Raw genomic sequence first — 23,770 nt, 5'->3', positions numbered from 1 at the left:
ATCAGTGTGCTGTATCCAGGAAACCCACCTCACAAGCAAGGATACACAAAGGCTCAAAATAAAGGGATGGAGGAAGATTTACCAAGCAAATGGAGAACAAAAAAAAGCAGGAGTTGCAATTCTCATCTCTGATAAAATAGACTTTAAAGCAACAAAGATCAAAAGAGACAAAGAAGGACATTACATAATGGTAAAAGGATCAATGCAACAAGAAGAGCTAACGATCCTAAATATATATGCACCTAATACAGGAGCACCTAGATACATAAGGCAAGTTCTTAAAGACTTACAAAGAGACCTAGACTCCCACACAATAATAGTGGGAGACTTCAACACCCCATTGTCAATATTAGACAGATCAACGAGACAGAAAATTAACAAGGATATCCAGGACTTGAACTCAGACCTGGACCAAGCAAACCTAATAGACATTTGCAGAACTCTCTACCCCAAATCCACAGAATATACATTCTTCTCGGCACCACATCACACCTACTCTAAAATTGACCACATAATTGGAAGTAAATCACTCCTCAGCAAATGCAAAAGAACGGAAACCATAACAAACAGTCTCTCAGACCACAGTGCAATCAAGTTAGAACTCAGAATTCAGAAGCCAACCCAGAACCGCACAGCCTCATGGAAATTGAACAACTTTCTCCTGAATGTTAACTGGATAAACACTGAAATGAAGGCAGAAATAAAGATGCTCTTCGAAACCAACGAGAACGAAGACACCACATACCAGAATCTCTGGGACACATTTAAAGCAGTCTCTAGAGGAAAATATATAGCAATAGGTGCCCACGTGAGAAGAAAGGAGAGATCTAAAATTGACACTCTATCGTCAAAATTGAAAGAGCTAGAGGAGCAAGATCAAAAAAACTCAAAACCTAGCAGAAGATAAGAAACTAAGATCAAAGCAGAATTGAAGGAGATAGAGACACGAAAAACCCTTCAAAAAATCAATAAATCCAGGAGCTGGTTTTTTGAAAAGATCAACAAAATAGACAGACCACTAGCCAGACTAATAAAAAAGAAAAGAGAGAATAACCAAATAGATGCAGTAAAAAATGATAAAGGGGATATCATCACAGATGACACAGAAATTCAAACCATCATCAGAGATTATTACAAACAACTCTATGCACATAAACTAGAAAACCTGGAAGAAATGGATAAATTCCTGGACAGTTGCCTCCTCCCAAGCCTAAACCAGGAAGAAGTCGAAACCTTGAATAGACCAATAACAAGGTCTGAAGTCGAGGCAGCAATTAAGAGCCTACCACCCAAAAAAAGCCCAGGTCCAGATGGGTTCACAGCCGAATTCTACCAGACATACAAAGAGGAACTGGTACCATTCCTACTGAAACTATTTCAAATAATCCAAAAAGAAGGAATCCTTCCCAAATCATTTTATGAGACCAACATTATCCTAATACCAAAACCCGGCAGAGACTCAACAAGAAAAGAAAATTACAGGCCAATATCCATGATGAACATAGATGCAAAAATCTTCAATCAAATACTGGCAAGCCGATTGCAACAGCACATCAAAAAGCTTATCCACCATGATCAAGTAGGATTCATCCCGGGGATGCAAGGCTGGTTCAATATACGCAGGTCTATAAATGTAATTCACCACATAAACAGAACCAAAGACAAAAACCACATGATTATCTCAATTGATGCAGAGAAGGCCTTCGACAAAATTCAACAGCCCTTTATGCTAAAAACTCTCAATAAACTAGGTATCGACGGAACGTACCTCAAAATAATAAAAGCTATTTATGACAAACCAACAGCCAATATCATACTGAATGGGCAAAAACTGGAAGCATTCCCTTTGAAATCGGGCACTAGACAAGGATGCCCTCTCTCACCACTCCTGTTCAATATAGTACTGGAAGTTCTAGCCAGAGCAATCAGACAAGAAAAAGAAATAAAGGGTATTCAATTAGGAAAGGAGGAAGTCAAATTGTCTCTATTTGCAGACGACATGATTGTATATCTAGAAGACCCTATCATCTCAGCCCAAAATCTCCTGAAACTGATAAGCAACTTCAGCAAAGTCTCAGGATACAAAATCAATGTGCAAAAATCACAAGCATTCCTATACACCAATAATAGACTTAAAGAGAGCCAAATCAAGAACGAACTGCCATTCACAATTGCTACAAAGAGAATAAAATACCTAGGAATACAACTAACAAGGAACGTAAAGGACCTCTTCAAGGAGAACTACAAACCACTGCTCAATGAAATAAGAGAGGACACAAACAGATGGAGAAACATTCCATGTTCATGGTTAGGAAGAATTAATATCGTGAAAATGGCCATACTGCCCAAAGTAATTTACAGATTCAACGCTATCCCCATCAAGCTACCAATGACCTTCTTCACAGAACTGGAAAAAACCACTTTAAACTTCATATGGAACCAAAAGAGAGCCCGCATAGCCAAGTCAATTCTAAGCAAAAAGAACAAAGCAGGAGGCATCACACTACCGGACTTCAAACTCTACTACAAGGCTACGGTAATCAAAACAGCATGGTACTGGTACCAAAACAGAGATATAGACCAATGGAACAGAACAGAGGCGTCGGAGGCGACACAACATATCTACAACCACCCGATCTTTGACAAACCTGATAAAAACAAGCACTGGGGAAAGGATTCCCTGTTCAATAAGTGGTGTTGGGAAAACTGGCTAACCATATGCAGAAAGCAGAAACTCGACCCCTTCCTGACACCTTACACTAAAATTGACTCCAGATGGATTAAAGACTTAAACATAAGGCCTAACACCATAAAAACACTAGAAGGAAACCTAGGCAAAACCATTCAGGACATAGGCGTAGGCAAGGACTTTATGACCAAAACACCAAAAGCATTGGCAACAAAAGCCAAAATAGACAAATGGGACCTAATCAAACTCCACAGCTTCTGCACGACAAAAGAAACAGTCAATAGAGTGAATCGGCAACCAACAGAATGGGAAAAAATTTTTGCAGCCTACCAATCTGACAAAGGGCTGATATCCAGAATTTACAACGAGCTAAAAAAGATTTACAAGAAAAAAACAAACAAGCCCATTCAAAAATGGGCGAAGGATATGAACAGATACTTTACAAAAGAAGACATACAAGAGGCCAACAAACATATGAAAAAATGCTCATCATCACTGGTCATTAGAGAAATGCAAATCAAAACTACATTGAGATACCATCTCACGCCAGTTAGAATGGCGATCATTAAAAAATCTGGAGAAAATAGATGCTGGAGAGGATGTGGAGAAATAGGAACACTTTTACACTGTTGGTGGGAGTGTAAATTAGTTCAACCACTGCGGAAAACAGTGTGGCGATTCCTCAAGGACCTAGAAATAGAAATTCCATTTGACCCAGCAATCCCATTACTGGGCATATATCCAAAGGATTATAAATCGTTCTACTATAAGGACACATGCACACGAATGTTCATTGCAGCACAGTTTACAATAGCAAAGACCTGGAACCAACCCAAATGCCCATCGATGATAGACTGGACAGGAAAAATGTGGCACATATACACCATGGAATATTATGCAGCCATTAAAAATGAGGAGTTCGCGTCCTTTGTAGGGACATGGATGAACCTGGAAACCATCATTCCCACCAAACTGACACAAGAACACAAAACCAAACACCACATGTTCTCACTCATAGGAGGGTGTTGAACAAGGAGAACACATGGACACAGGGAGGGGAGCACTATACACGGGGGTCTGTTGCGGGGGAGTGGGGGGGACAGCGGGGGGGGAGTTGGGGAGGGATAGCATGGGGAGAAATGCCAGATATGGGTGAGGGGGAGGGAGGCAGCAAATCACACTGCCATGAATGCACCTATGCAACAACTTTGCATGTTTTTCACATGTACCCCAAAACCTAAAATGCAATTAAAAAAAAAAGAAAAAACTACAAAGAAGCAGAAGAATCCAATCTAGAACCTGACCAGACAATTCTGCAGACATAAACTCGAACAACAGATAAGAGATTAGGTACTCAAAATGAACAATCCATTAGAAAACTGCAATTCGCCAGACAAGGTGGCTCATACCTGTAATCCCAGCGCTTTGGGAGGCCTAGTTGGGTGGATTACCTGAGGTCAGGAGTTTGAAACCAGTCTGACCAATATGGTGAAACCCCATCTCTACTAAAAATACAAATATTAGCCTGGCATCATCATGGTGGGTGTCTGTAGTCCTAGCTACTCAAGAGGCTGAGACAGGAGAATTGCCTCAACCCAGGAGGTGAAGGTTGCAGTGAACGGAGATTGTGGCACTGCACTCCAGCCTAGGCGACAGAATCAGACTCAGTCTCTTAAAAAAAAGTAGAAATGCAGGTGTGGTTTTAGAAAAGGGGGACTCATACACTGTAGATGGAAATGAAAATGAGGATACCCCAGCTCAGAGGGCCATGGGGTTCGGAGGGACCCAGGTCCCGGGCTTCACCATGGCTCAGGGCCTGTGCACTCCTAGATGCTGGATGCAGGTCAGACACAGACATAACCTTCCCGGCAGGGTTGCAGACGCTGCCACTGCCAGGACCCCACAACCGCCCCCACGTGGATGACTGGGGCCCAAATGCCCACAAAGAAGTCAAGACCGGAAAGCAGGGAGCCACGGAGAAGGAGCAGGGTGGCCTGGAGGGTTCCTGGTGGGGTACGAGTCCCCGCCACTTACCGCAGAGACCTGCCTCCTCCTCCACTATTACGTGGAAGCCGCCACAGCTTCTCCGAAGAAACTCCTCCGACCGCGCCGCCGCTTCTTCTCCCTCCGGCCGCGCCGCGGCTTCTTCTCCCTCCGGCCGCCGCGCTCCTGCCGGATCCTCGCAGGAAGCGCAGTCTCGGCTTCTGTAGGGCACACACGCCGGCAGCGCCCCTCCCCTCAAGCTGAAGCACCACCCCCTCTTAAAGGGGCCGCGGCTCGGCCTGGCCAGAACGACCTCGGGTTGTGGCACAGGCTGACACTCTGTCTAGCCCCAGGGGTGAACTAAAGGCCTCCTGTCTCTCATCCTCCCTGGCTCTAGAGCCCTAGAGGTGGCAGGAGTGGAGCCTTGTGACCACAGCCCCGAGATCAGCTTCCTCTGCCTGTAGCGCCCGGGATCTGCCCCTGCTTCCTCTGGCAGCTTCAAGATCTGCCAAGGAAGCGGCCTGGAGGGAGCTCTGGGCTCCCTCAAGCTCGGCGCCTCAGGATCCAGGGTGGGCTCTCTTGCCCCTCGGCAGAGGGGACCTAGAGAACCACGGAAAACTGCGGGCTGGAGACACAGTCCCGAGGGCAGCAGGGCCTCCTCAGCCTCACTGTCCGCATCCATCCTGTGGGAGCCTGGGGGCCTTGCTAGGGCCCAGACACCTGCGGCCTCACCAGGGCTGCCTGGGTCACCCAGCTCTCCGGGAGACTGGCAGGGGCCCTGGGGTCCAGCGCTGCCCCCACCTCAACTCCATCTTGGGTCAGCGCCTGGAGGGGCCCTGCAGACTGGACCCAGGCCCACCCCCTTCTGACCTTAACAACCCGTTCATTTACATTAGGTATTTCTCCTAGTGTTGTCACTTCCCTAGCACCTCAACCCCTGACAGGTCCTGGTATTTAATGTTCCCCTCCCTGTGTCCATGTGTTCTCACTGATCAACTCTACTTATGAGTGAGAACATGTGGCATTTGATTTTCTGTTCCTGTGCTAGTTTGCTGAGAATCATCATTTCCAGCTTCATCCATGTCCCTGCAAAGGACATGAACTCATCCTTTATAATGGCTGCAGAGTATTCCATGTGATATATGTGCCACATTTTCTTTATCCAGTCTATCTTTGATGGACGTTTGTGTTAGTTCCAAGTCTTTGCTATTGTGAACAGTGCTGCAATAAACATATGTGTGCATGTGTCTTTATAATAGAATAATTTATAATCCTTTGAGTATATGCCCAGTGATGGAATTGCTTGGTCAAATGGTATTTCTAGTTCTAGATCCTTGAGGAATCGCCACACTGTCTTCCACAATAGTTGAACTAATTTACACTCCCACCAACAGTGTAAAATTGTTCCTATTTCTCCACATCCTCTCCAGCATCTGTTGTCTCCTGACTTTTTAATGATCGCCATTCTAACTGGCATGAGATGGTATCTCACTGTGGTTTTGATTTACATTTCTCTAATGATCAGTGATGATGAGCTTTTTTTCATATGTTTGTTGGCCACATAAATGTCTTCTTTTGAGAAGTGTCTGTTCATATCCTTCACCCACTTTTTGATGGAGTGATTTGTTTTTTTCTTATTATTCCTATGTGCTCTCCACTATGCCAAACACCTTACCTAAGTAATTACTTCATCCCCATGAGTTAGATATATTTATTCCTATTTACAGATGAGAAAACTGAGTCATTTGCCCAGCAGTACAGAGTTAGTAGGTCACAAAACCAGGACTTGAACCCAAGACAACTAGCTCCAAAATCCACACTCTTGACCTGTTGATTTTGCTTATGAACATAGAGGGTACGTTAAGATGTTTCCTTTTTGTTTCTTTAAAAGAGGGATAGTTTTTGTAAAACTCTCTAGTGGAAGGAGTTTATTTGCTTTAAAAATGAAAGCACTTAAATCTATGAAATTTTACCTCTGGGTAATTTGGGGTGAATTTGGCCAGAAGTCATTTGGATATTTGGATTGCTCTAATTTTTTATTGCCTAATTTGTTTTCCTATATTTAATTTTCTGGGTTTTTTGCTTTTCATTGTCAAATGGAAGGTTTTTTGTTTGTTTGTTTTTGTTTGTTTTTTTTTTTTTTTTTTTTTTTTTAGACAGGGTCTCACTCTGTAATCCATGCTAAAGTGCAGTGATGTAATCTTGGCTCACTGCACCTCTGCCTCTCAGGTTCAAGCAATTATTCTTCCTCAGCCTCCTGAGTAGTTGGGATTACAGGCACGTGCCACTACACCCAGCTAATTTTTGTATTTTTAGTAGAAACAAGGTTTCACCAGTTTTGGTCAGGCTAGTCTTGAACTCCTGACCTGTTGATCCACCAGCCTCAGCCTCCCAAAGTGCTGGGATTACAGGCATGAGCCACCACGCCCGGCTGGTTTGCTTCTTTAGACTTGTGTTACATTATGGCCAAAGCATGTGGCTCATGACTGTAATTGGGCATTTTGGGAGGCTGAGGCAGGAATGATCACTTGAAGCCAGAAGGTCAAGACCAGCCTGAAAAACAATGTGAGACCCTGTCTCTGCAAAAAAATAAATAAATAAATAAACAAAGATAGAAAATTAGCCAGACAAGATGGTGCACACCTGAAGTTCTAGCTACTCAGATAGCTGAATCAGGAGGATCACAGGAGCCCAGGAACTCAACGCTGAGGTGAGGTCTGATCATGACACTACACTCCAGCCTGGACAATACAGAAAGACCCTGTCTCCAAAAAATAAATACATAAAAATTAAAAATTAATAAAAATAAATTTTAAAAAGAGTGTGGCCTGCATAGTTTCTGCATTGATGGATTTAAGACACTTTTCTTCATGATCTAAGGTAGAGTCAGGTTTTGTAAAACTTCAGAACCCCTGATAAAAAGGTTCATTCCCTCTTCACACAGGAAGTGCCTAGTGCTCCCTGATATATTAAATATAAGACTTTCAAAAAAAGGAAATTCCAATTTCTTTTTAAATTATTTTACAAATAGAATAGCCTTCTCCATAGTAGATGTTTAATGCAAGCAATATACTTACAAGGTAGAAGAGGAAGAATACGTGAATAATTCAAAAGGCCTAAGAGAGCTCAGCCATTTGCAATCAGATATTTCAATACTTGCAAGGCTTTTTACTCTTGCATGATGAATGGCCATAAATATATAAACCTTCCTGTAAAAGACTTTGCTTTTCTCTGCTTTTTATATAATTAATTTGAAATTTGAATTTTGGCAAAGGATTTCAGGTACTGGCTTTATTTATTACCTGAGATTAGATTTAAAAAATCACTGTTACAAAGCCATACAAGGTTTCTTCCTAAAATAATATGCAACTTTTCAAGTAAGGATCACTTTGTCCTGACATCAAAGTCTCCCGAACAGTATATTATACATAGAAGACACTCTCCTTCCTACTGCTTCCTCCCTCCCTTCTCTTTCCCATCTGCTTAAACCACTCCCTGCCTTTTAAAATAGCCCACTCCCAGCAATTCTGCCTTCTACCAACTGTGACATTTATAGCATGGGATCAACCTAAAGAAGAAAAAGGATTACTAAAGGATTCATCATCAAAAGTGGGCAAGAGAAGAGAAGTGTTCTCAGGCACCAACTCTGTCACTTTGCAAACTCTGTATGATCAATACTGAAAGGTGGATGTGTGCCTGAGGACCACAGGCTTGCTTTCATTTGGGAAGGGAAGATTTTAACACTGGGGAAAGGCTAAGAGTGCTACAGTCAGAGAAAGGCCCTCAGGAGGTCATTAAGCTCTCACTAATCCCTATAGTTATCTCTGTGCTCTCTGAGGCATCCCTGAAAGGATCTGTCCAGAACCATCTGAAGAATGAGTAGAGGTTTAAAATGGTAAATTCTAGCTGGGTGCTGGCTCATGCCTGTTATCCCAGCACTTTGGGAGGCAGAGGCAGGCAGATCACTTGAGGTCAGCAGTTCGAGGTCAGCCTGGCCAATATGGTGAAACCCCATCTCTACTAAAAAATACAAAAATTAGCTGGGTATGGTGGACCCTTGCCTGAAGCTCACAAACACCCAGCATTTCTCTTTTCTGTCTCACATGTTGTGAGAACATTGTAAAACAATTTTTGAATCACATTTTACTAGTAAAATTCACATTTTGAATCTCAGTTATCTCCCAGGCACTGCCAGAAGTTAAAAAATAGCAACACTTGAAAATTAGGCTTTTGCTCTAAAAGGGCAAAACCATCTATAAAGTACATAAATTACTGTTCTGCACATTTATTTGTTTGACAGGTTTAAGATATAAGTGTGGCTTACATATGGATTTTCAGGATGCCAGATTAGATGCTCCATGAGCTACAGTCACAAATGTAACCTCTTTTTTTAAGACTTATGTTTGGGTGAATAGAATTGGAACAATCTTGCTGTTCTGTACAATTCTAATTGCTGTGTCAAAACAGCAATGGAATATAAAGAATGTTTGCATTTTTCTCATTTACTGGCCTTTTCTTTGGTTTTAACCATACTTATATTAATGGTCAAGAAGAAAGCATCTTGGGCTATTTGCTCTCTTGCTCCCTGAGACTTAAACAAATTTAATGAATTATGAACTAATACTTTTGAGAGAAAAAATGTGAAACTCAATCTAGTGTTTGGATATACCCAAATGATTAACAGTGATTGCTATGGACATAGATAGAAGTCTTGAGAATGGATAAATCTTTCTCAAGCAAAACCACTAATTATCTTCAAATTTGTGATTTCTTTGTTTTTATTTAGACACATCTTAGATATTGAATTTTAGTGAGAAGGAAGAAGTAGTGATGGTGTGATTGTCTGCAGAGAAGTATTTTAAATTTGTATTTAAAACTTAGGGGGTGGAGATGAAGGTTAAAAGAAATAAAGAAATCCAGGTGAGTTCTTATGTGCTCTCTCCAGTTCACATATATGATAGACTATCATATTTGTGTAATAAAAAAGACTATGATATTAAGTTTGGAAAAAAAGGATTTAGGCACTAAATCTAGAAAACAGTTAATTATGCTGAGACAATTAGATAGCAGAAAAGTGTTGGATTTTGTTCTTTCCCATGGTTAGTTTTCATTAACTATCAAGTCTTCATGAGTCTCTGCAGGCAGAAATGATTCATATTCTATTTTTAGGAAGAATGGTGCATTACTGACAAAGATTTAAACTTTCAAAAAGGGTGACAGAATCCTTTACATCGACCTAAGCATATATTTTTTTAAAAAATGTTTTTCCTCCTATTAAAAGTTTGATTTAACACAGTTTTAAATTTTAAATTAAATTCTAAAAGTACATTTAATTCTGAAAGTTGACAACCATGTTTTCTCAATTTAATTTAAAATACAAAGCAAAGAGCTTGATTCATGATTTTGCTGTTGTTTTACCAAAGTGAACTGAGGGTATGGTTTAAGATCATGGAATAAGTTAATAACCCTGATTTTGGCTAAAACTACTTATGTTACAGAATTTTATGCCAGGATTTATGAGATTTAACTTAAATCAGGTGGCCATTTAAAAACTTAAAGAAATGAAGCTGGGAAATATTTCCTGGCCCTGCCCTGTTGCTCTTCATCTTGTTCCTTCTTGCCCTAAATGAATTCACCTCTACCTGGTAAACACAAAAGCTTTATCTGCCCTCATCTGTCATCTCAGAATTATTTGCTATGTTGAGAATACACATGATTTAAGGCTTTTTGCCTTACCTATTGGGTCAGATTGTCTGGCTCTCCTCTAATGCAATAGAAGTTTCACATTCAAAAGAAACACAGCCAGCACAGATTGGAAAATAACTGGAACCTTTACAGTATAAGAGGACATTAATCAGGCTTCAAGTCTCCTGAGAGTGAATTTCAGCCCTGAGAATCCTAACTCTTCCTTCCTATCTTAAATGCATCTAAAAATATCTTTATAATGCCCCCCTTTACACACATATTTACCCAACATAAATGCACACTCACTCACACATTTGCATAAATACAATACAAACACACATATAAGTACACATACATGCAAGCATACATACAAACTTCAACCTATATTCCTTAGAAAAACATAATTTTATAGATTATATTTCTAAATGCAATTCTGAGTCCCAAACATATTCAACTACAGATGTTGAAAGTTTGGAAGAGAAGGAAAGTGCAAACCACCCCAACCCCCACACCGGGATCACTATCCGACACCTGGCCTGCACCCAGCTACCCCCCGGTCTTCTTAGCTCCATGAAATCCCTGGCAGCCAACAGGTTCAGTGCTGAGCAGCTGTCCCAGCCAGGAACAGAGCAATGAGAGAGCTCTTAACTCTGAGAAAACCACAGCAGACGAAAGGAAACACAACCTTGATGAGAAGGTAAAGATGAAGGCCAGCCACGGCTGGCACACTCTCATCCTATGAAAACCATGCAGACATCTGATAGAATAAAGAGACCAAGGGTTTCCTTGGTGGTGGAAGCTACGGGGCACGCAGCGATCCAGGAGCGTCACAGCTATCCAGTCACTCAGAAATGTGAGTGTTGGAAAGAAGCAGTTTATTTGACATCTGTCAGAACGTGTCCTGTAGGTGGAGGCGCTGGACCCCCTCCACATCTCAGAGGAATGTATCGTCACCTTTTCTGACCTTATGATTTCTTCACACATCCTCTGACATGGAAAGAAATCTGAAGAGGAAGAAGGAGTGCCCAACTCACCCCCTGAAGCTTCAGCTCTGCAAGCCCTGGAATTAGAAGTTGGCTCAAAGGGGTCCTGAGGACAGGATGGCTAGGGTCAGTCCAACCCTAGATGTGCCACCAGCCCAAGGGCACTTGGAGGAGTTCGGTTTTGGGTAAGTTATGCCCCTCTTCTTTCTCAAGGAGTGACCCCCCTCGGAATGGGCAGGTGATTAGGATGCCTGCAGGTGGGAGCCAGATCCCGCTACACTGAGGCTTTAGAAATCACCAGCACAACAAAGAATGCAGGGCCACAGACCCCAAGCTGAGCCAAAGACAGACCCACACCAGAAGGTAGACGGACTACAGACAAACGGCGCTGGAGTGCACTGGCCACACTCGGGTCAACATGTCGCACCCCCCCCCCACACGCACACACAACACACTCAGAAAGATACACGCATACACACACTCACACATACACAGGAAGACATACAGAGACATCCAACACTCGCTCGGAAACACACCCCGTCAGGCAGATCCTGAGGCTGCGGTGTTCTGCTCTCTGCCAGGAAGCCCCTCCAGGAGAGAGCAGCCCCGCCGCAGGCAGGCAGGCTGTACCTGGAAATGCCAGCCAGGAGGGCTTTCAATGAGGGGCACCTTCACACTGTCTGGGCAGGACTGAAACATCCTCGGGGTACTTGGGGATCGCCCTGGGCATCCTCGAAGCCCTGCCGGACCTATTCTCAGCCTGGTTTGGCCTTCCGGATTCCTAAAATCGCGGGACCATGGCGATGATGCCCAAAGAGGGAGGGCATTGCCCAACACCGAGGCACTGCCACACAGGGCCCCTGCTTTACCAAGCTGCTTAGACCGTTCCCCAGGTAATGGTGGCGGTCACTGTTTCTGTTCATATTGCCAATCAGTGTGCTTTAGTGGTAATACGGAAGTAATTGGGAAGAACAATGAAGACTCTATCCAGAAAAGGCCTTTAAATGCAGACCCTACGTCAACACTTCTTACTTCAAAAGAACAATACTGAGACTTGCTCTTTGCAATGTCAATCATGACCCCAAATCACTGGCATTCCCTGAGTACCTCCAAGAAATACAGAATCTCAGGCTCACTCTGACAGAAGAATTGCAACCTGTGTTTTAACAAGAATCCTAACTATATGAAATACACACAAGTTTGAGGACACCAGTGTAGCTCCTCAAGGGGTCCTGAGGACGGGAAGGCTAGGGTCCCTCCAGCCCTAGATGTGCCGCAGGACCAAGGGCACTTGGAGGAGTTTGATTTTAGGTGTGTTGCACCTGTCTTCTTTCTTGAGGAGTGACCGGCCTCGGGATGGACAGGAGATTAGTACATCTGCAGGTGGCAGCCAGACCCCACTACACTGAGGCTTTAGAAACCACCAACAAAACAAAGAACGGCCCCGCAGCCCTCAAGCTGAGCCAAAGGCAGATCCGCACCAGAAGGTAGGCGGACTACAGAGAAACCGCGCTGGAGTGCACTGGCCACACTCGTGTCAGCATGTCGTACCCACACACACAGGCACACACTCAACACACTCAGAAAGATACACGCACACACGCACTCACACACAGGAAGACTCACGAAGACATCCAACACTCTCACGGAGACACACACTGCCAGGCAGCTCCTGAGGCTTCGGAGTTCTGCTCTCTGCCGGGAAGCCCCTAGGGGAGAGAGCAGCCCCGCGGCAGGCAGGCAGGCAGGCCTTACCTGGAAATCCCAGCTGGGAGGGCTTTCAATGAGGGGCACCTTCACACCGTCTGGGCAGGCCTGAGGCATCGTGGGGATTCCTGGGGATCACCCTGGGCATCCTTGAAGCCCCTTCGGACCTTCTCTCAGCCTGGTTCGGCCTACCGGATTCCTAAAATCTCGGGACCATGGCTTGATCCCGCGAAGAGGGAGGGCCGTTGCCAAACGCCGAGGCACTGCCACAGAGGGTCCCTGCTTGCCGAAGCCGCTCAGACCGTTCCCCAGGCAACGGTGGCGGTCACTGTGACGCAAGCCCCGGCTCAGCGCTGGCTCGTGCCTCCTGCTGCTTGCGCATGCGCATTCGCGTACCCGACCGGGGAGCCCCAACGTTGGCGCTGTCCAGCTGCTGCCGCACAGGTGCACGGGGGACGTGGTGCCAGGAGCGGCTCTGGGAAGGGGGCTGCATGCCACAAGCAGCGCTGGACCCCGACAGTCCTGACCTCAGTACCTCCTTGAGCCAGCTTTCCTCTTCAGGTCGGGTCGGGGAGGAGCGCGCTTCAGATAGAGATGGGCGCTCAGGACTGCTCTTCCCATTGGATTTCGGATCGGATGGCGTGGACAGCGATCTGGTCCCATGGGGCTAGAGATTCAGTTTGATGAGGTGTGGCGGGGGTCGTTGGACCACTGAAATACACCTGAGACCCTCGGGGAGGGTGTCAGCAGAACATCCTCCGGCTAGATGAGCTGACTGTCCCCTTTTGATCTGGGCCACATGCCACGGGGCCCTGCCTTGGTCTCTAAGCTCAGGGACTCCTGCTTCTCAGCACTGCTGTCTAGACATGGAGGGAACAACCACAGAGAGGCGAGCCCATTGTGCAGCTGAGGTGGCGACACCTGTAACTGGTCTCCCGTGGGGGCAGATCAAGTGGACAGGGTGTCTTGGAAGTTCTCTGGCGCCAATCCAAGCCTGAGACAGATGTGCGAGCATGCAGCTTGGAACCCCGGAGAAAGACAAGCACAGGCAGATCGCACCTGTGACCCCAGGAGGGCCTCTGCCGGAGTCCAAGCCTCCTTCAGGCATTACTGCCTGAGGAGCCAGCAGGGTGCAGCCAAGTGGAAACCGCCCCAACCCCCACCCTGGGATCACTACCCGCCACCTGGCCTGCACCCAGCCATCCCCCAGTCTCCTTAGCTCTGTGCAATCCCTGGCAACCAAGAGATTCACTGCTGTTAAAACCTGTAGGTCCTATAGCAAAAAGACCTCAATCAGTCTCGTGTTAATATTAGTCCTGGTAAAAACCTATAGCTTTCGTTCTACAGCAAAAAGGCCTCAATCAATTGCATATTTAAAAGAAAATTAGTAAGATACAGCAGATACTCATATAGGTTGAAATATTAAGAGGATCACAAAATTAGCTGGGCATAGTGGTGGGCACCCATAATTCCATCTACTTGGGATACTGAGGCAGGACAATCACTTGAGCCTAGAAGGCGGAGGTGTTGGTGAGCCTGGATCACATCATTGCACTCCAGCGTGGGAAATAAAAGCGAAACTCCTTCTCAAAAAATAAAAAATAAAAAAAGAAGGGACCTCCAGTACAATGTATAAAAATGGCAAGAGCTAACCTCTCTGCTTTATTTTCAGTCTTGTGAGGAAAGCACTCAGATGTTTACTAGTAAGTATAATGTTAGATTTAAATTTTTTTGTAATATAGTTTTTATCAGATTGAGGAAGTTCTCTTTAATTCTTATTTTACTAATAGATTTTAAAAATCACAAATGAATATTCAATTCAATTTGTTAAAACAATATTTTTCATTTGTTTTGTCAGTCACATGGTGATTTTCATTTATACTATTAATATGGTGAAATGTTTATTGTATTTTTAATTTTTAATTTATTTTGAGACAGGCTTTTACTCTGTTACCCAGGCTGCAGTGCTGTGGCACAATCATAGCTCACTGCAAACTCTAATGCCTGGGAATAAGTGATCCTCCCACCTCAGCCTCCAGAATAGTTGGGACTATGAGCATGCACCACCACATCCAGCTATTTTTTTAATTTTTACTTGCAGTAGAGACAGGATTTCACTATGTTGCCTAGACTGGTCTCAAACTCCTGAACGCAAGTGATCTTCCAGCCTCAGCCTCACAAAATTCTGGAATTACAGGCATGAGCCACCATGCTCAGCTTTTAATTTTTAATTTTTATTTGTACATAGTAGGTCTATATATTTATGGGGCACATGAAATATTTTGTTATAGGCCTACAATGTGTACTAATCATATCAGGATAAATGGGTACCCACTACCTTAAGTATCTCTCATTTCTTTGTGTTAGAAACATTTCAATTGTTCTCTTCATTTTTCTAAAATGTACAATTTATTGTTGACTATAGTCACTCTGTGGTGCTTTCAAATACTGGGCCTTATTCATTCTATCTAACTATATCCTCGTACCCATTAACCATCTACTTACCACCCCCGCTACCCTTCTTAGCCTCTGGTAACCATCCTTCCACTCGCTGTCTCCGTGAGTTCAATTGTTTTAGTTTTTAGCTCCCACAAGTAAGTGAGGACACATGAAGTTTGTCTTTCTGTGCCTTGTTTATTTCACTTAACATGGTGTTCGATTTCATCCATGTTGTTGGAAATGACAGGATCTCATTCTTTTTGATGGTTGAATAGTACTCCATTGTGTGTATCTACCACATTTTCTTTGTCCATTCATCTGTGGATGGACACTTAGGTTACTTCCAAATCTTGGCTATTGTGAATAGTGATGCAATAAGCATGGGAGTATAGATATCTCTTCCATGTACTAATTTACTTCTTTTGGGTATATGTCTAGCAGTGGGATTGCTGGATCATATGGTAGTTCTGTTTAGTTTTTTGAGGTGCATCCATATTGTTATCCATACTAATTCACATTCCCATCAACAGTGTAAGAAGTTTCTTTGTTTTTCTACATTCTGGCCAGCATTTGTTATTGCCTGTCTTTTGGTTAAAAACCACTTTAACTCAAGTGAGATAATATATCATTGTAGGTTTGATTGGAATTTCTTTAATGGTCAGTGGATGTTGAACACCTTTTTATATACCTGTTTTCCATTTGTATGTCTTCTGTTGGGAAATGTCTATTCTGATCAGGTGTCAGTTTTTAAATTGGATTATTATATTTTTTCCTAGTGAGCTATTTGAACTCCTTACATATTCTGGTTATCAATCCCTATCAGGTGGATAATTTGCATATATTTTCTCCCATTTAGTGGGTTTCTCCTCACTTTGTTGATTGCTTTCTTAACTGTGCAGAAGTTTTAAAATTTGATATGATCCTATTCATCCATTTGTTCTTTGGTTTCCTGTCCTTGTGGGACATTATCCAAGAAATATTTGCCCAGGTCAATGTCCTGGAGAGTTTTCCTAATGTTTCCTTTTAGTAAGTTTATAGTTTCATGACTAGATTTATGTCTTTAATCCATTTTATTTGATTTTTCTATATGGTGAGAGATAGGAGTCCGTTTTCATTCTTCTTCATATGGATATCCAGTTTTCCTAGTACCATTTATCAAAGAGACTCTTCTTTCCCGCACTATATGCTCTTGGCACCTTTGTCAAAAATAAGTTCACTGTACATCTCTGACTTTATTTCTGGGTATTGTAGTCTGTTCCATTGGTCTATGTGTCTGTTTTCATGCCAGTACCATTCTGTTTTGGTTTTTGTAGCTCTGTATTATAATTTGAAGTCAAGTAATGTGATTTCTTCAGAGTATCCAGAATACTCAGCATTTCTTAGAATATTCTGGGTCTCTTGTGGGTACATGTAGATTTTAGGATATTGTTTCTGTTTCTTTGGAGAATGTCATTGGTATTTTGATAGACATTGAGTTGAATATGTAGATTGCATTTGGTGCTATGAACATTTTAATGATATTGATTCTTTGAATTCATGAACAGGGAATCTTTTTTTGCTGTTCTCTTCAATTTTTTGCATCAATATTTTATAGTTTATCATTTCTTGGTTTTTAGTACTAAACTAACATTGGATTACTAGAATAAATGCCAATTATTTTAATCTGTTATCTTTTTATATACAAATGAACTGTACTTGGTAATGTTTTGTTAAGATTAAAACAAACACTTTATGCACTATGAGTTCTTCTAAATGAAATTCTAGAAAATGTAAAACTATAGCAACTGAAAACAGATGAGAGGTTGCCAGGGCTGAGGGGTGAGGGTTATGAATGGACTGAATAGGGTTTAGAGGGAAAGCTTTAGGAATGTCAGAAATGTTCTAAAGGTGACCATGATAGTGATTACATTACTACGGACATTTGTTAAGGTTCATCAAATTGTGCAAATAAAGTTGTCAAATTCTATTACATGTAAATTATTCTTCCATAAAGCTAGCCAATTAACATATATAGATTTTTAGTAGAAAAAAGCAAGTTGAGAATGTATTTGTTTTTTTGTTTGTTTGTTTGTTTGTTCGTTTGCTTCTTTTTGAGATGGAGATTCACTCTTGTCACCCAGGCTGGTGTGCTATGGTGCAATCTTGGCTAATTGCAACTTCTGCCTCCCAGGTTCAAGTGATTCTCCTGTCTCAGCCTCTCGAGTGGCTGGGGTTACAGGCACCTGCCACCATGCCCAGCTATATTCTTTGTATTTTTAGTACAGACAGGGTTTCACCATGTTGGCCAGGCTTGCCTAGAACTTCTGACCTCAGGTGATCTGTCAGCCTCAGCCTCCCAAAGTGCTGGGATTACAGGCATAAGCCACCACACCCAGCCATGTATGTTTTTTTAAATTTAATACCTCTACATTTGTATATATAAAAGTATTTTTTTAATGTTTGGAATCATAAAAATAGGAAAATAAAGAAAGGGGATAGGAAGGGGGTAATAGTCAAATGGAATACTGTCTTTTATTTCAATAGTTCAGTTGTTAAGAAAAGTTTATTTGCACACTCACTAGTTGTACAATTAAAATTAAATTTAATTATGGCAGTACAAAATAATTTTTGCAGCTATGCACATGACAGAAACTAACGTATAGTTTACTCTTTTTGTGTAGTCTTTGCTGGGTTTTTGTTGTTGTTGTTGTTGTTGTTTGTTTGTTTGTTTGTTTTGAGATCTCACTCTGTCACCAGGCTGGAGTGCATGATGCAATCATGGCTCACTGCAACCTCTGCCTCCTGGGTTCAAGGGATTCTCTTACTTAAGCCTCCCAAGTAGCTGAGGTTACAGGCCCATGCCACCAGGCCCAGCTAATTTTTTGTATTTAGTAGAGACAGGGTTTTGCCATGTTGGTCAGGCTTTTCTCAAACTTCTGACCTCAGGTGGTCCACCTGCCTGGACCTCAAAAAGTGCTGGGATTACAGGCGTGAGTAACCATGCCCGGCCTGTCAGGTGTTTATATTGACATTATATCTGACTTCATAAAATACATTGGAAAAAATTCCCCCCTCTTCTGTTTTGTAGAGAGTTTGTGTACATTTTTCTTTATCTATTTGTTGATAGAATTCAATAGTGAAATCAGCAGGGCCTGAAGATTTCTTCTTGGAAAGGTTTTTGATTACATTTTCTTCAACAGATATATGACCATTTAGATTGCCTATTTCTCATTGTGTCATTTTATAATTTGATTTTTACAATGAAATTTATTTATTTTCAAGCTTGTTGGCAAAAAAGTTATTTGAAATTAATTGGCAAAATGTGTGTATTATAATTTTGATATATATATGTGGTCTGCAGTAATATTCTTTTATTTCTGCTATAAGCAATTTGTGTTTGGGGTGTTTTATTATTCTAGCTAGGTTTTAATCAATCTTTGCAAAGCAGCAAATTTTAGTTTATTTAATTTTCTCTAAGACCTGAGGATTTCTGCTTTTTTTGTTTGTTTGTTTGTTTTTTGAGATGGATCCTCCCTCTGTCACCCAGGCTAGAGGGCAGTGGCATGATTTCAGCTCACTGCAAACTCTGCCTCCCTGGTTCAAGGGATTCTCCTTCCTCAACCTCCTGAGTAGCTCTGATTACAGGCGCCCACCACCACACCCAACTAATTTGTGTATACTTAGTAAGACACGGTTTCACTATGTTGGCCAGGCTGGTCTTGAGCTCCTGATCTCAGGTGATCCACCTGCCTCAGTCTCCTAAAATGCTGGGATTACAGACATGAGCCAGCATGCCTGGCCATGCTTTCTGCTTCTATCGTCATTTTATAATTTTTGTTTGTCTCCTGAGATTTCTGTCTTTTTTACTCATTGTATATGCATGCTTTCCTTTATGTCTCTGCACATTTATGATAGCTGTTTTAAAAGCTCTTAGTAGATTGGGCTTAGTGGCTCACACCTGTAAGGCAGGAGAATTATTTGAGCTCGGGAGTCCAAGACTAACCCAACCAACATGATGCAACCATGTCTCTACCAAAAATACAAAAATTAGCCAGGCATGGTGGCTTATGCCTGTAATCCCAGCACTTTAGGAGGCCAAGGCAGGCAGATCATCTGGGGTCGGGAGGTTGAGACTAGCCTGGCCAACATGTTGAAAGCCCTTCTCTACAAAAACTACAAAAATTAGCCAGGCATGGTGGTGCATGCCTATAGTCCTACCTACTCAGGAGTCTGAGGCTGGAGAACTGCTTGAGCCTGAGTGATGGAGGTTGCAGAGAGCTGAGATCTCTGCCTCCTGGGTTCAAGTGATTCTCTTGCCTCAGCCTCCTGAGTAGCTGGAATTACAGGCACCTGACACCATGCCTGGCTAGTTTTTGTATTTTTAGTAGAGACGAGGTTTCACCAAGTTGACCAGGTTGGTCTCAAACTCCTGACCTCAAGTGATCCTTTTGCCTTGGTCTCCCAAAGTGCTGGGATTACAGGTGTGAACCACTGTGCCTGGCCGGTTAGCATGCTCTTGTTTTATAAAGGTACAAAATAAATGTGGACAACATCTACTTAGCTGATTGTTGCTACTTCTACCTTAACAACTTTCCTACTGATTCAGAATTCCTTTATTCTCACATATGCTAAAATATACTTGAAGCGTGTTAATTTGGATAAAATGGCATTTTGTATTCCTCATAGAATAGTGTTAAGAACTGTGAGGTGTGCTGAGCTGTCATGGCAAAGTGGTATTCAATGTGCCTATAGGTGTGGAGGGGTTGTATAATTCCTGTTTTTAAAATAAAAGTGATTAGAAATAAAAAATGAATTATCTTTTAACCTTTTGAAAATGATTACTTAGTTGGTAACTTTGTGTATAATATTGATGGATTTCTAATTTCTAGAATGGTGTTATAATAGTAGCTTTCTTTGCTATAACACAAGTCCTCAAAGGGTATATAACAAATTTGAAGTCAGTCATTTGATTTTTTAAAAATTTCAGATTGATTTTGGTTTCCTCATATATATGTGGCAGATATTCAGCTTACAATCATTCAACTTAAAGTCTTGGCTCTGTGATTGTGCTGTTTTTCATTTTATTTGATACACTGCATGAGATATTCAATACTTATCAAACATAAGCTTTGTCTTAGTTGATTTGGCCTAACTGTAATGTGTTGTAAGCATGTTTAAGGCAGGCAAGGCTGAGCTAAAATGTTCAGTTATGTTAGGTGTATTAAATGCATTTTTGACTTACAGTATGTTCAACTTATGATGGGTTGCCTGGGACATAGCCTCATCATAAGTTGAGAAGCATCTGGATTAACATGTGTGAGATTTTCTCAATATATTAACACGCTAGAGCACAATGAAAGGATGTTAAAGGTTTTGTTTTCTTATGGAATAAATAATTTATTATGTTAGAGTAATACATTAGAGTTTCTTGTAGTATTTCCTTAATTCCCTGTTTATTTTATTTATTTACTTGGGATGGAGTTTCACTTTGTCACCCACACTGGAGTGCAGTGGTGCAATCTCCACTCATTGCAACCTCTGCCTCTCAGGTTCAAGCGATTTTCATGCCTCAGCCTCCTGAGTTGCTGGGACTACAGGGGCAGACTACCATGCTTGGATAAATTTTATATTTTTAGTAGAGACGGGGTTTCACTATGTTGGCCAGGCTGGTCGTGAACTCCTGGCCCCAAGCGATCCACCCACCTTGGCCTACCAAAGTGCTGGGATTACAGGTGTAAGCCACTGTGCCTGGCCTCCATTTCTTTTAAAATTTAGAAACAAAGCCTCTTTAAGTGTGCTGAGGGAGATTCACTTTATTTATAAAATTAATAACCAAATCTATGTGTTTGAACACAGACTTCTATTTTCACAATTTACTTAATATATTTGCATCTTGTCTGAGGTATGATCATTAAATGATAATCAATTGTAATTTCTTTGATGTACTATAATCATTTTCCTTTCAAATGACTTCATTTTCTATTCTAACAAAAAAATTTACATTTTTCTTCAGCAATGCGTTTGTTGAGTCTAGCTGCCCCTGGCCTCCAGGACTGCCAGGGAATCAGGGCTCTCCAGGACCCAAGGTCTCCAAAGGAGAAGTGGGACACCACCCCCCATCCATCACCAAGGTGGTTTCCGTTTGACTTTCTTCAGCTGGAGGCTGACATGAAGGGAAAGAAGGAAGATTGAGGTGAGCAGGACAGAAAGGTGAAAGGGGCAAGCTGGAGGCGTTGGCTTTTTTGGCTCCTTCGGTTCCAGCCTGCCAGGCCACCCCTCCTCCCCAGGACCCCCAGGCTCACCTGGCTACTCTGAGATTCCAGGTCTCAAGGGAGAGAGCATCCAGGGCCAGTCCGGCCTACCTGGACCTCAGGGACCCTCGGCATTGGCTCCGAGGGTCGTCAGGTCCCTCCTGGTCCCCCAGGCTCCCAGGGCCCCCTTCATTTCCCAGGACTCAAAGGCAGACTATCAACGTTCCTGGCCCTTCGGCCCCCCTGGGCTCCCTGGAACCATGAATGCCCCTTCAGGGCAGGTGAGGCTCTGGGCCACACGCCAGGCTATGCTGGGCCAGGTGCACTAGGTGCTCCAGGGCTGGCTCATCTTCATGGCCGAGAGGGAGGAGCTCTACGTCCGCGTGCGGAACAGGCTCTAGAAGGTCCAGCTGGAGGTCCTGATGCCACTTGCGCAAGGAAGGAACAATGAAGTGGCCGCCTTGCAGACCCCCACCGCCGTGGTGCAACTGCATGACAGCAACCCCTACCCCGGCGGGAGCACCCCCGACCATGGCACAGCCATGGTGGACAGAAAACATCCTGGCCAGACGCCCTGCCTGCCCCAGCCCCAGCCCTACCCTGGAGCCCGGCACTGAAGCTCCTACGTGCACCTGCGGCCGGCGCGCTCCAGGAGCCTGCCCGCCCACACCAACCGCGACTTCCTACCCATGCTCCACCTGATCATGCTCAGCAGCCAGCTGCCTGGCAGCATGCGGGGGCATCAGCGGGGCCGATTTCCAGTGCTTCCAGCAGTCTCGGGCTGTGGGGCTGGCGGACCCCTTCCGCACCTTCATGTCCTTGCGGCTGCAGGGCCTGTACAGCGCCGTGTGCAGCCAACGCCAAACGCGCAGCCCTGCCCATGATCAACCCCAGGAGGAACTGCTGCTTCCCAGCTGGGAGGCGATTTTCTCCAGCTCTGAGGGCCCGCTGAAGCCCAGGGCATGCATCTTCTCCTTGAGAGCAAGGACGTCCTGAGGCACCCCACCTGGCCCCAGAAGAGTGTGTGGCAGGGCTCGGACCCCATCAGGCACAGGCTGACCCAGAGCTACTGCGAAACGTAGTCGACCGAGGCCCCTTCACCCACAGGCCAGGCCTCCTCGCTGCTGGGGGACAGCCTCCTGGGGCAGAATGCTGCACGCTTCCACCATGCCTACATTGAGTTCTGCATCGAGAACAGCGTCATGACTGCCTCCAAGTAGCCGCCGCCTGGATGCAGATGGCCAGAGAGGACGTGTGGTTGGAGGGAGCCCCCGCTGTGGGCAGGGAGTGGCCAGCCAGCCCCAACTTCAGGACCTGGCTGCCATGCTTTCCTGTATAGTTCATGCTTCACGTAATCCTCCAGAAATAAAAGGAAGCCAAAGAGTGTGTTCTTTAAAAGTTTTTAATAATAATAATAATATTCATTGTTTAAATATGATTGGACATTTTGGTTTTGAATGTTTGCCCAATCACTTGGTGAACAGATTCATCTGACAAGGATTCACTTTTAGTATTCTCTGTGTGGGTAAGTGTCAGACACCTCATTTGAACTATTCTTTTGTTTTTCCCAATGTCTAACTTATGTTAAGCAGTGTAAAACTGATGCTGTTAATTCAACTGTATCTTCTGGTTAACAATGATTTTCATCTTTGCCACATTATGTAATCTTTTCCTTTCTTTCTTTTCTTTTCTTTTTTTTTTTTTTTTTGAGACAGGGTCTCACTCTATTGACCAGGCTAGAGTTCAATGGTGTGATCATGGCTCTCTATAGCCTCGACCTCCTGGGCTCAAGCAGTCCACCTGCCTCAGCTTCCCAATGTGCTGAGATTACAGGCATGAGCCACCACACTCGACCTGTAATGCTTTTGTAAAATTGAAACATTTCTGTGCTCTTTAGTCTGATATAGCTTAGTGTATACTTTCTTTTTTTTTCTTTTTCTTTTTTCTTTTTTTTTTGACACTGAGTCACCCTTTGTCACCAGGCTGGAATGCAGTGGCACAATCTCAGCTCACTGCAACCTCTGCCTCCCAGGTTTAAGCAATTCTCCTTCCTC

General features: G+C 43.3%; 1 long non-coding RNA gene and 1 pseudogene across 1 annotated transcript in view; one reads left to right on the top strand and one right to left on the bottom strand.

Annotated features, from left to right (window-relative positions):
- The window catches only part of LOC135268671 (uncharacterized), a 55,813-nt gene extending 51,002 nt beyond the window's left edge, over positions 1-4,811 (bottom strand). The window contains exon 1 of the long non-coding RNA XR_010337005.1: positions 4,724-4,811. This is a non-coding gene — a long non-coding RNA (uncharacterized LOC135268671). The remainder of the gene's footprint in view (positions 1-4,723) is intronic.
- Positions 4,812-21,431: 16,620 nt separating this feature from the next.
- LOC105723736 (collagen alpha-1(XVIII) chain-like) lies at positions 21,432-23,116 on the top strand (annotated as a pseudogene).
- The last annotated feature ends 654 nt before the right edge of the window (positions 23,117-23,770 follow it).

This window comes from Aotus nancymaae, unplaced genomic scaffold (assembly GCF_030222135.1).
Source record: "Aotus nancymaae isolate 86718 unplaced genomic scaffold, 86718_ANA_hifiasm-v0.15.2.pri h1tg000041l, whole genome shotgun sequence".
Taxonomy (NCBI): domain Eukaryota; kingdom Metazoa; phylum Chordata; class Mammalia; order Primates; family Aotidae; genus Aotus; species Aotus nancymaae.
The sequence above is the reverse complement of the archived record's forward strand: the minus strand, read 5'-3'. Positions and strand labels throughout refer to the sequence as shown.